The following is a 13029-nucleotide window of genomic DNA, read 5'->3' on the forward strand; positions in this document are numbered from 1 at the left end:
ATAGAGTCTAGTTGTTATCTCATGTATGAATCTTCGTTGATAAATCCTAAAAATTTTGTATTAGACATTCTTGCGTGTTATTGATATCCTGCAAAAATTCTAGATTGGTTTGAGGTCAGAAATTTCATTTCAAAAGTCAAGAACCGAATCAAGTTTTGAACTCTCCAAAAATTTCAATCTCTGATTTAGCAGAAAATAACCTTCGGATTCATCCTTGTGGAGCATTCGGATATTCCCCTAAAAATCACAGTGGATTCATAATGGAATCTACTAGTGATCTGGAAATTTTGAAGTTTTTACAATTAGTTTTGACCTCTGTAAAAAATCGGATTTCTCAGACCCCTGGGAAAATCTTGATTTTCTTTCGTTAGGGTATAGACAGAATCTAATGCACCAAGTCCACCAAATCTGTAATCCGTATGCAAAAACTTTCAACATGAAAGTTGTTCCTAACATGATTTCCTGTCATTTCCCAAAATTTGGGAATTTTTGGATCTGTTTCATTATTTCTCCCGGATTTTCTCTTTCTGTCTAACAGATTCCAATGTCCAGAAATTCCAGAGATTTAGGTCTCTGATAACAGTGTGACCTTTTCCAAACCGTAACCCGAATCCCAATAGTGTCAAAAGATAAAAATTTTCTACGTTTGTCAGGGACATTTTCCCACAATTTCAGCTATTTTCCCATCTGTCTGCTATTTTTACCACATTTTCTACCGAAACCTGTCTGTTTCCTTCATTTACTAGAGTCGCCGGATTCCGATCCGATTTGCCGGAGTGGTACAGCTCCGACCATAGGTCAAAACCAGAAAGTGTAAAAGAAAAAAATCTTTTCCTTACTGTCCTCTGTCATCCCATAAAATTTGAGAGATTTTTATGGAAGTTTGATATCCTAAATCCCCTTTAGAATCAACATTTTAGGCAAAAATCATAAAATTTAGGTTTTTATTTGAATTTCCATATTTAAAAATACAAAAAAATAGATTTTCGAGCTCCATTATGTTTCTAGGGTTATTTTAGGTGTCCATGTGTTAGTTTATTTTTAAATTCAGAAGCGAAAATCAAGTTAAATTTGATATTTTCGCCATTTTAGGGTTTTTATCATGTACATGAGCATGTAGAATCATATTAGGGTTAATTTCAATGTCATTTGCATTTCATATTTTTCAATTTTGCAAAATTTATTTCAGAAAACCCTGGTTTTAAGGCCATAGTCTTGTTATCAGGGGTATTTTGGTCATTTTGACCTAAATTTCGAAATTTCAATTTATAATTCTCCAAAATTTCATGCATATCATCATATTTTATCATATTATGTTTGATTTATTTTATTTGATTTTCAAATTTCCAAAATCTACAAAAATTCTTTCAGAAAACCTTGATTTCAAGGTTATCAGGGGCATTTTGGTCATTTTGACCCCAATTTCGAATTTTCAAGTTTATTTTCGAAATTTATTCATTATTTATCATGTTTATGTCAAAGGGGGTATGATTCTGGGTTTATATCTGAATAATATCCGATAATTTTCCATATTTTCGGATAAATTCAGAAAAACCTACATTTTTGTGCTAATTTTATTTTCCAGTTTTGCAGGAATATTCAAGAAGAAGACTTAGCCATTTTATTTCTTTTATTTCAATTCAATGTAAAAATCAATGTAATATTTGGAATAAGAGTTACATTTTCTGCTTAGAATAGGGTTGCATTGCATATAGTTTAATTTATGCAAATTTCAATATTTGATGTATGATTCATGTGCATTTATTTCAAATCCACTATGGTTTACACGAATGGCACGTGCACAAGCTTTTATGGAGTTTATAAACTCGGTGGGATTCGTATTTATGGCCATAGTCAGAATACGAAGAAAATCAAGATTTATGATCTTTATATCAGCCACATTCAGCCTACACTCTTAGGCTAACTTCAAAATGCACTGCATTTTTTAAAAAGTTTTAAAAGGATTTCCCAATTTCTCAATTGAAATTCCCTTTTCAAATTCATATTCATTCATTCATATCATTCAAATTGCATTATTCTCAAATTCATTTTCCAATTTCAATTTCAGAAAATTCAGCTTTCTCAAGAATTTTCAAGTCTTTCTCAGGATCTGATTTTCTCAAAATCCTGAGTTTTCAAAAGAGATTTCAAAGCATTTCCCGATTTCAAACCAAGATTTTCCTATGTTTTCAAATTCTCAAATTTCAAAATCCCAAGTTTTTAGAAATCGATTTTCTCATATTTTCTAGTTTTCCTGAGAATTCCTTTTCCATTTCAAAAGTCATTTTCCAATGAATTTCTTAGATTTTCTCAGAATTCTCAAATCCATTTTCTCAGAAAAGCAATTCCAAATTTCAAAAATCGTTTTTCTAAAGTTCAAATTTTCCTGAGAATTTATTTTCCAATGTAAATTTCTGATTTCCCATAAAGTTCAAGAATTTTCCTAGGAATTCTAATTTTAAGCACTTTTCCAATCATTTTTCAAATGCATTTCAATTTTCCAAAGCAAACATCATATTTTCTCAAACTTGCATTTTTTCAAAATTCCATAGCACAAGCCTGATTCTTTGTGCATTCTAGGAAAAATAGAGCATAATTTAGATATTTGAGTCGAGTTAAAGCACATAATTGATCCTTGGTTCAGTTACCCCTGGTAAAGGCGCCAGGAACAGTTGAACCTCGTACCGACAGGCGGATCCCATTCCACGGAATTTTCCCGCAAATTTTCAAAACGGAGGCGAGTAATTTTCAAAACCATTTTCAAAACTTTGGTCGAGTTTGACTCGCGAAATTCGTTTCTCTCTCGCAAGGGAGGGGAAAAATTTTTGCGATGATAACAGGTTTGGCGACCGAGATGGGACCTGTCTTCGTCTGATCAATTATGTGCTTTGACTTAGCTCAATTATCAAAATTATGCTCTATGAACTGTCAGCTTTTAATTTCTGATATCATGTGAACCTAGGAACCCAGACTTGAACCCAGCTGACATGGATTGCATGTAGACTAGGCATGGTTTGGTAGGACCATATTGAGGAGAATTATGCATGCTCACTTAGACTTAGGTCTGAAATACAACACTCCTCAATCTAGGACTTGTATGAAAACAATGTTTGCTTCTTCAAAAGTTTTCAAAATTCTATCTCTTTAGGACTTAGAGCCATCTGTTTGCCTGCATGTGATCATATTTCAAAAACCACCCTACCTATGTCTACCCGGTCTTCACGTTGATGGGCTCTCTTCCAGAACCATAGTTCGGGACAGAGCCTCACAACTGGGCCACTTATTTGGGCTAACGCCCCCCTGCCACGTACCAAGGGCCATAGTCCAACGTATATCGGCAGGCGCTCAAGGATGTTGGGAAAACACAAGCGTAGACCCGGAGATGAGTTTTATGCCACGTACATCGAGCCTCGGCTCGAGTATATCGGCATAGCATGATTGGACACAGTTGATCTGAGCCTAGAGTCAGGATTAGGGTCCTAAAGCTCTTTCAAAATCGATGCATTTAGAGTCAGCTTCTTAGGAAATGCTGTATGTGCATAATTGTTTGTAATTGAATGTATGATAGTCACTTTTGCCTTATTTTCTCATATTTTTTTTCAATTTTTCCAAAATACCGAACAATTTTCCAAAATACCTCATTTTCCATCTTTTGTGAAATATCTCCTTTTTCTCAAAAACCCTGGACGATTTTTCTAAATTATCCACCTTTTCTTCAAAACTCCAGGAGATTTTCCATTCTTTCGTTCCTCTGGACTTCGAATTTCCAGCTTTCATTTTATCCTGCCTGCAATTTTCAAAATTCTTGTATTTTTCCAAAGTCTAATTCCAGTCTTCTTGTCTTTCAGTCCAATGGCATCTAGTCAGCTCGATTCTGTTTTTCCTGAGGGTCACATCTCCTACGAGGTGCGACAAAGTCTTCCTGAGCATCGATCTCTTAGCACCGGACCCTTCTTCCCCCGGTGGTACTATGTCTGGTTCAAAAACTTCTCTCGTATGTTTCCGGACCACTTGAGCGATTGCGGGTTGGAATTGGCATCTGCAGTGGGAAAGTTGACAGTCAACGGCAATCTGATTCATGCACTAGCTGAGCGGTGGAATCCGCGCACTTGCACGTTCTGGTTCCCATGGGGCGAGATGACCCTGTTGATGGACGAATTTTCAGAGATTATGGGACTGCCCGAGCCAGCCGGTCAGCCTGGAGATCCATTGAAGCAGCAATTTTTTTTTATCATTGTCAAGGGTCTGGACCCTAAAGATGTTGTAGCTCGAATGACAGGACGCAAGTCTTGGCCACTGATTGATGAAAATGGAAATGACTATGTGAAACTGATCGAGATCTACCGACAATATGGGGCATTTACAGAAGTCAGCTCATTATCCAGAAAAGTTCGAGAAAGAATTCAGCATGCGATGGTTTTGTGCACTGTGGGACTTGCATTCTTTCCAGACGAACAAAATTAAGTGGATGTCAGAATAGTTCAGCTTTTGAGAAGATGGGGAAGTCGACAGACCAACCGTCTCTCGATAGCCATGGTCGCACTTGCTTTTCTATACAAAGGATTGACTTGTTTCACGCTTGGAGAGTCCATCTTAGTCGAGGGATGTACCTATGCTCTTCAGTCTTGGTTCCTTCAGCATGTACTGATCAAAGCTAGTTCATTCAGATATAACGGCAAGGAGCTCCTTCCAATTGCACGGTATTGATTCCTGGTCGATTACTGCAAGAAGAAGTGATGTGAGACTATTTTGATCGAGAGTTATCACCTCCCAGATACACCTATGCATATGGTAAGATATTCAAGCTACTCGGCCCATTTTCTTGTACCTACTATCATCCAGAGCGGTGTATTCGACAGTTTTCTTAGAGACAAAAGCACATAGAGATGCGGCTGCTATCAGGAGTCATGCCAGAGTTCAACCTTGCATCAACGCAGTGGTCTGGAACATACCATTCTGCCAGATATGACTGAGATTCTTTCGTCATTCTCACTCTTTTCTCCAGTCCTCATGTCTCTGCTGATCATAAAGAGTGGTGGCAAATTGTTTGTCCGCCCCCTCTTTCTCAAGTTTATTATTAATACAAGCATGTTTTCCCTTCAATGAATAAAAATCTTTCAAATTCTTCATTCTTGGTTTGACGACCTCGCCTAGGTGACAAGGCATATTTGCAGTTGTTCGTTCTTCTTGCAAAGAATGACAACATAATTGTCGTGACTCCAGCGGCGACCCAATCCCTAGTAATGGGATGTTCTTCCAATTGTCTACCAAATTCTCATTAAATATTTTTTTATATTCATTTCTATCTTGAATCTTCATCATCGAAATTTAATCATCCATTCTACAAAGAGCATCAGTATTCCCAAGTGGTTCAGATTAGATCAAGCAAGAAGACACCATTGTGTCAGTGCATCAGAGATTTTAGAAGCAGACAAGAAGAAATGGATTCTCCAAGATCTGTCAGAAGACAGAGTTTGAATGATAGGGATGGCATTGATCTTGCTACATATCAGATGTTCAAGAAAATGATGATTAGGATGATGTCTGAGCAAGCTGAAGACAGTCTCAGAAAGGCTCCCATCAAAAAGAAGACATCTGTCTCCTTCTCTTAGAATATCACTGGTAAGAGTAACGAGCGATTTGGCATGTGTCTGCCCGATATTTTATTATTGCCGATGTCCTCTATCATCGTGGATTCAGTTCTAAATATTTCAGATGCCTAGACGAAGATGAAGCCAAAGAAGTTGTCCAGGAGGTACACGAAGGCATTTGCAGTAGACTCATCGGCTACCAAACTCTTATCAAGCAAATCATCCGGGCATGATCTTATTGGAAGACTATGCAACAAGATTGCTACCATTTTGTGAAGAAGTGTGCTCTATGCCAGATACATGCACCTTCTATTCATGCGCCAGCAACATATTTGCGAATCGCCATCTCTCCATGGCTATTTTCTATGTGGGCCTTTGATGTTGTGGGCCCCATCACTCCTGCTTCAAACAGCTACAAATATTTTTTTTGCCGCAACAGAATATTTCACTAAATGGGTCGAAGCTATCACTTTGCGTATAATAGAAGGTCGACACATGGTCTTATTCATCCACAAGAATATTGTTGTTTCGGCATACCGCACGATATCGTGTCAGACAATGAGAGTCATTTCAAGAATAAGAGAATGAGGACATTTGGCTCGGAGTTCAGAATTCAGCATCATTTCTCCGCTCCCTATTATCCTCAAGGGAATGGTCAGGCAAAGGCCGCCAATAAAATTTTGATTCGAATCCTGGAGCGAACCTTGGAAACAGGCCATAATTGGCATGAGAAGATCCATGATGCATTATGGGCATACAGAATCACCATTTGTACTCCAACTAATGCTACTCCGTCAGAACTTGTCTACGGAACTGAAGTAGTACTGCCTCTACATGTTCATAAACCTGCCTTGAAGTTCGCATCACTGCTGGAGTTATCGCTTGATCAGTATTAGCAGTAGCGACTGGTACAACTTGATTTGCTCAATAAAAGAAGACTCAGAGCAGTAGAGCATGCTCAATCATATCGTCAGAGGATAGCCAGGCAATATGCAAAATTTGTCATTCAAAGGAAATTCTGAGTCAATGATCTAGTGATCAGATCAACGACCTATCTCAAGCACCGCCCGGGTGGCAAATGGTCATCGAATTGGGAAGGGCCCTATATTGTCGAGGAAGCATTACCTCACAATTCATATCTGTTCATCAATGCCGATGGTGTGGAATTATCAGACCCCATCAATGCTCAACATTTGAAAATTTTCTATACTTAAATCCTCTATTCCATCCTTTGTAATTCCTCAATATATTTTCCTCAATAATGGTCAAATCCTTCTTTCCCAGTTACACTGGGGCATTATTTTAAAATTTGTCTTCAAAACATTATGTATGCAGGCAGGATCAAACAAATCTCTCATTTTGCATACATGTGCATTCATTTACATCATTTTGCATACATTTGCATTCATTTACATTTACATGCATTCATTTGCATCCATTTACATTCATTTGCATCAAATTCACTTCCCCTTCAGGTTAAGGGATAAACCTGAGTTTCCCTTTCAGGTTAAGGGATAAACCTGAACTTCCCCTTTAGGTTAAGGGATAAACCTGAACTCCCCCTTCAGGTTAAGGGATAAATCCTGAGACCCCGACAGTTGTCCAAGTCGTCGTGAGGGTGAAGACTGAAAATCTTCTATCAAAATCAATTAGTAAATTCTCAAAAATCCAGTGTTAGTGCTGGAAAGATTTTCAAAATCCAGGGTTCGTGCTGGTAAAAATTTTCTAAATCCAGTGTTTGTGCTGGTAAATTTTCAAAAATCCAGTGTTCGTGCTGGTAAGATTTTCAAAATCCAAGGTTCGTGCTGGTAAATTCTTCTAAATCCAGTGCTCGTATTGGTAATCTCTCAAAATCCAGTGCTCGTATTGGTAATCTCCCAAAATCCAGCGCTCGTACTGGTAATCTTTTAAAACGTAATGCTTGTACTGGTACATTTTCAAAATCCAGTGCTCGTACTGGTACCCTTTAAAAATCTAACACTCGTGTTGGTGTCTTGCCCATTGGTCGCGTTATTCGATCTCTTAGGTGCAGTCTTCACGATGACCTTTCATCAGAATTCAAGTTCAATATTAATTATGTCAATTTCGACCTTCGAGTCATCCAATTTCTATCCCCGTTCAGGATAAGGGGATAATCCTGAAACCGTTCATAGAAGCAATCCAAGTCTATATAATAGTCATCGTTCTTCATTGAACTGATAGTGTTCCAAGTGAACTGATAGTCGTTCTTCATTGAACTGATAATATGCCAAGCGAACTGATAGTCGTTCTTCATTGAACTGATAGTGTTCCAAGTGAATTGATAGTCGTTCTTCATCGAACTGATAGTGTTCCAAGCGAACTGATAGTCGTTCTTCATTGAACTGATAGTGTTTCAAGTGAACTGATAGTCGTTCTTCATTGAACTGATAATATTCCAAGCGAACTGATAGTCGTTCTTCATCGAACTGATAGTGTTCCAAGCGAACTGATAGTCGTTCTTCATTGAACTGATAGTGTTCCAAGTGAACTGATAGTCGTTCTTCATTGAACTGATAGTGTTCCAAATGAACCAATGTCGTTCGTAGGCTGAATACCTATCAAACCAATGTCGTTCCTAGTGAACCAATGTCGTTCTCAATTGAACCAATGTTGTTCGTAGGCTGAATACCTATCGAACCCATGTTGTTCCTAGTGAACCAATGTCGTTCTCAATTGAACCAATGTCGTTCTTAGGCTGAATCCCTATCGAACCCATGTCGTTCCTAGTGAACCAATGTCGTTCTCAATTGAACCAATGTCGTTCTTAGGCTGAATCCCTATTGAACCCAGGTCGAACCCCTGCGAAACCAATGCCGTTCTCAATAGAACCAATGTCATTCTTAGGAGGAATCCCTATAGAACCCATGTCATTCTCAGTAAACCAATTCACAATTTTGACCTTTTTAGCCAATCAATTTCCAATTTCCAATTTCCAATTATCAATTTCCAATCTCCAATTTCAAATATCAAATTTCAAATTTTCCAAATTCCAATTTTGACCTTTTGGTCATTCAATACCAATTTCAGTCATTTCTCTTGCGAGAGACCCTTTTTATAGGGAGAGTTCGAGGGAGTTCGTTCTTTTCGCATGCTATCCAATTCGTTCACTTAGCCCCTTTTTAGGGAGAGTTTGAAGGGACTCGTGTCTTTGTGAACCGTTTGCAAAACAAAATTCCAATTTCATACAAGGAATCCTTAATTCAGGGAGAGCTTCGACGGAAGTTCGCTTTCCTTGTGACCATAATTTCATACTAGGTCATTTCATCATGAAGGACCCTCTTTTTGGGGAGAGTGTGATGGACTCGTTCCTTCATGACCAATTCACCGACCTAACCATTACCGGCCCCCTTTCTATAAGAGAAGCCTAATGTTAGGAAGTTTTGACGAAAGCTTAATTTCTCTTCGAAAGTTCGTTTTGCAAACACCTCCTCTTTAGGGAAGAGAGGAGTAATTTCTATTCCCAAATTCTGAATCTTCTCCTTTGGGGAAAGGAGAAGAAAATTTTTGTCATGGATGCGTTGCGTTGTGCTTCAGATGCTCGCTCTCACCAAGGATTTCAAGAAAATTTTGCCAATTTGTCATTAAATATTTGCTGATTTTAAAATCTTTATTGCACAAAAACATTACCTCAGAATACCTTCAGTATTACTTCCGAAAGGACAAAGCTTTCGCGAAAAAGGATTTAAAATTTAGAATCTTTCTATTGGCCGACCAAAAGGATGAAGAATAAATCTTCGATATGGCCAGCAAAAGGAAATTCAATGTTGTTGCAAAGCCATAAGTGATCAGTATTGATCGCAGTCAATGACACATTTTTAAAGATCATTTTTGGAAAATAAAGCAGTCGAAATATCCTGGGTGATACAGAAAAATCCATTCAATCTCTATATCTCCTCAATCACCTAAAGCTGCAATTAAATATCTGCAAAAGGGATCTCTCAACTGTCGTCAAGATGAAGGCGAATTAGGCGAGTAGACCCCCGGGGCCAAAAAAGATTTGGATCATCTCCAAGATGAAGGAGTTTGTGACGGATCCTTCCAGGAAAAGTTCAGAGCACCGTCAAGATGAAGGCGACTGCGATGAGCCTCCCGACAAACCCTAAAGGATATTTAATTTCCGCTATCATCACGAGATTTCCAACCAATGAGCCAATAACCGTCGATATAATCCCTCAGAGAAAAAGAAGGATCGAAACATCTCCAAGATGAAGGAGTTTGTGACGTACCCTTCCAAAAAAAAAAGAAGAGAGAAAAGTCAGGACATCTCCAAAATGAAGGATGATGTAATAAAATCCCCAAAAGCCCAAGAGAGCTCTAATTCTGCCAATAAAGAAAAAAAGTGGGTAGAAAGATCATCATGAGAAAAGAATCCCAGGATATCAGACTGCCAAATTTGCCAAAGAATCTTCTTTAATTTTGTGAAATTCTATTATCAATATTTTTTCACCAATTGCTCTCACAATATCAAGAATACTCTCTTTTTTGCACATATCAAGGAAATTGATAGCTTCCTTGAAAAAAAAAGCCAATTGCAAGCAATTTAAATTCGAATCTTGATTCTATAGAGTTAAGCCCAGTCGGAGGTAATACTTCAGGTAGAAAAGAGGAAAGATTTTCATACCAATATACATCAATTTCAAGCATTTTGAATCAACAAACAATTTTTAACATTTTGACAATATTTTCTTACTATCTTGACATGAAGTGAAGAGCTCGATGTCCATCTTGACACATCCTGATATCACCTTTTACCTCCTTGAGAGAGTAACCTTTATCATCTTTCGCGTTGTTGAAAGAATTCATCTTTTGCGTTGTCAAAAGAATCGCCTTACTCCTTTGGATCGCCTTATCATCTTTCGCGTTGTCGAAAGAATTCATCTTTTGCGTTGTCAAAAGAATCGCCTTACTCCTTTGGATCGCCTTATCATCTTTCGCGTTGTTGAAAGAATCGCCTTGTTCCTTTGGATCGCCTTTTTCCATCTTTCGCGTTGTCGAAAGAATTCATCTTTTGCGTTGTCAAAAGAATCGCCTTACTCCTTTGGATCGCCTTATCATCTTTCGCGTTGTTGAAAGAATCGCCTTGTTCCTTTGGATCGCCTTTTTCCATCTTTCGCGTTGTCGAAAGAATTCATCTTTTGCGTTGTCAAAAGAATCGCCTTACTCCTTTGGATCGCCTTATCGTCTTTCGCGTTGTTGAAAGAATCGCCTTGTTCCATTGGATCGCCTTTTCCCATCTTTCGCGTTGTCGAAAGAATTCATCTTTTGCGTTGTCAAAAGAATCACCTTGCTCCTCTGGATCGCCTTGTCATCTTTCGCGTTGTCGAAAGAATTCATCTTTTGTGTTGTCAAAAGAATCGCCTTGCTCCTTTGGATCGCCTTGTCATCTTTCGCGTTGTTGAAAGAATCGCCTTGTTCCTTTGGATTGCCTTGTTATCTTTCGCATTGTCGAAAGAATTCATCTTTCGTGTTGTTGAAAGAGTCACATTATTCCTCTTCAAGAAAATTGTCTTATTCACCATCCAACTTACCATTTTCATTTTCCGCCCAATCAGGATAAGGGTACAAACCTGAGCCTCCTTTGATGAGGTATTTCATTTTCTGCCCAATCAGGATAAGGGTACAAACCTGAGCCTCTTTTGATGAGGTATTTCATTTTCCGCCCAATCAGGATAAGGGTACAAACCTGAGCCTCCTTTGATGAGGTATTTCATTTTTCGCCCAATCAGGATAAGGGTACAAACCTGAGCCTCCTTTGATGAGGTATTTCATTTTCCGCCCAATCAGGATAAGGGTACAAACCTGAGCCTCCTTTGATGAGGTATTTCATTTTCTGCCCAATCAGGATAAGGGTATAAACCTGAGCCTCCTTTGATGAGGTATTTCATTTTCTGCCCAATCAGGATAAGGGTACAAACCTGAGCCTCCTTTGATGAGGTATTTTATTTTCCGCCCAATCAGGATAAGGGTACAAACCTGAGCCTCCTTTGATGAGGTATTTTATTTTTCGCCTAATCAGGATAAGGGTACAAACCTGAGCCTCCTTTGATGAGGTATTTCATTTTCCGCCCAATCAGGATAAGGGTACAAACCTGAGCTTCATTCTGATGAGGTATTTTATTTCCCGATCAGGTTAAGGGTTAAACCTGAGCCTCATTTTGATGAGGTATTTCATTTCCCGGTCAGGTTAAGGGTCAAACCTAAGCTTCGTCTCTACACGAGGAATTTTCCGTTCCATCCATGTTAAGGGCAAAACCTGAATCTCACTTCTTTTGAGGTAAAATTTTTCTTCTTTATTCTCCATTTCATATCTACCATTTTCATCAAGGCTAAATCTCTTCATATCCAGTCAGATCCTTCTAACTGGGGCATTTTTATAGCCAAAATTTGGTGTGTTTTTCTTTGCCACTAAGCTCGTCCTCAAGACGGCTTAGTAGCAAAGAGGGGCATCTGTAAACACCCCAAATTTTGCTCATCCATTCTCAAATAACCCTCCTCGTGTAGTGCCAACTCTGCTAGGTCAGTGTAGGAGTCAAACCCAGAGTCAGTTTTAGAAAATCACCATTTTACCCATTTTCATTAGGAAAATTATCATTTTACCCTTAGGTCATCCCAAACCCTAGTCAGTCGGAGTCAACCAAGCTCACTGGTCAGTTCAGAACATTTAGAATATCAATCATTCCAAGCTCATCTGAGCTCACAGTGAGAAGACCATTTTCATTTCTGACAATTCTTGCCAAAATGGGATCATTTCTTCAGAAATGAGCTTATTTCTCGCTCAAATCCAAGCCAATTGTCTCTGAGTCAGTCATTCATAGTCAGTTATACTCCCCAGAGTCTAACTTGAGCTCACCAGAAGTTCAAGCGCTCCAGTTTCAGTTCAAAACCATTTCCAAGTGTCCAGGAGCCCATTTTAGTCCATTTCAGCTCTTTCAACTGAAATTGAGTCGAGTTCAGCCAATTGAGCTAGTGTTCAAACTTCGATTTTAGTTCACCTCAGTATTATTGACTTTTGTTTCAGCTCAAACCCAGTTCAGGTTCGTAATTCACTTCATTCCAATGACCATTCCATACCATTTCTCTAAAAATGGCAGCTTTTCTTGAAAATTCAGTTGGAAAGGTCAGTTGAGTCAGTGTCCGGTGAGTTCATTTGAGTTCTGAAACTCTAAAACCCAGCTCAATCCAGTTCATTTCAGTTGAATCCAGCTCAAACCCTAATTTTTAGTGTTACTCTAGCTTGGTAGAGTTCAAAACCATTTCTTCAATCATTTTGCAAATTTTATCAGTTTTTATACTTTTTAAACTGGTACAGCTGCCAATCGGGGTCTAACATCTAAAATTCTCCATTCAGGGTCTGCATTTCGCATGTCATTTCTCATCATTTCATATCATTTCTTAGCATTTCATAACATTTCATCGC

Source organism: Nuphar pumila, chromosome 5 (genome assembly GCF_984573655.1).
Source record: "Nuphar pumila chromosome 5, dmNupPumi1.hap1.1, whole genome shotgun sequence".
Taxonomy (NCBI): Eukaryota; Viridiplantae; Streptophyta; class Magnoliopsida; order Nymphaeales; family Nymphaeaceae; genus Nuphar; species Nuphar pumila.